Genomic DNA, 1,112 nt, shown 5'->3' with positions numbered 1-1,112 from the left:
AAAATAGTACAGATGGATAGATTGGATTTTTCTGATCATTTTTCATATATAATTTGTCCAATTTGGAGTTACAGAATAAAAGTTATGAATTGTTGAAGTTTAAATAATATTCTGGAATTTCCTGATTTAATTTAAATCCAGAAAATCAATTACTGCGTCAGCCTGACGTCAGTGTGACGTCAGCAGGTCAACGGAACAGGTCTGGGTCAAACCTGACAGTGGGTCCCGCATGTCAGGGTGATTATTTTAATTAAAATTTAATTAAAACTAATCCTGTTTAATTAACAGGGCTGGGCCCCACCTGTCATTGACTCAGGGGAGTCAACCAGGGCCCACCCGTGGTCAAAGTCAAAGTCGGCTGCCGGCGTTTAGCCGCCGGCGAGCCCGACGCGGCGGCGGGAGTGGTTTTGGCCATTTCGGCCACCAAATGGGTCGCGGAGACCACCGGAGTGGAGCTGAGGACAAACCGCAGCTCTTGGCGGAGTCCGTTGGGGTCAGGGTGGCCGGAGTTGGCGCCGGCGACGACTTTGGCGGCCACCGGGGTTCGGTCGAGGATGAACTTGGCGCTAGAGGGATCGGTGAGGCTCGTGGAGTGGCTAGCTAGGTGCTGTGGGACTCGATGAGCAAGATGGACACCATCTTGTGGCCGGAGTGTGGCCGGAAGCACGTCGGCGACGAGGTCCGCGACGGTGCGGGCGTGTGATCCTCGTGCGGTGGCTACACGGCTCGGGAATGAGAGAGAGAGGGTCGGAGGAGTAGCTAGGCTCACAGCGTTCCCGTAGAGGCCACCGGCGAGGTCGGGGACGAGCTGAGGCAGCGACGGCGTTGAAAGGGATCTCCGGCGACGGTGAGCTCGGGCGAGGTCGGTGCGGTGGTCTCGGGCCGCTCGAGCACACGGGGCTCGGCTAGCTCGATGAAGTGGACGGCGGCGAAGCTCGTGGACACGGTGGCACGGCGTGGGGTGGACGGAGGGCGTGGCTACGGCGAGGGGGTGGCGGCGATGGCGTCGGCCATGGCTGGGGCGTGCGAGGGGGAGGAGCTGGAGAGGAGAGGGGGTGTCTGGGAGGTTCGGGGGAGAGAGGGAGGCCGGTTCACGGCGTTAGCCGGGCGAG

This window comes from Triticum aestivum, chromosome 5A, assembly GCF_018294505.1.
Source record: "Triticum aestivum cultivar Chinese Spring chromosome 5A, IWGSC CS RefSeq v2.1, whole genome shotgun sequence".
NCBI classification, from domain to species: domain Eukaryota; kingdom Viridiplantae; phylum Streptophyta; class Magnoliopsida; order Poales; family Poaceae; genus Triticum; species Triticum aestivum.
This window is presented reverse-complemented; position numbering follows the sequence as displayed.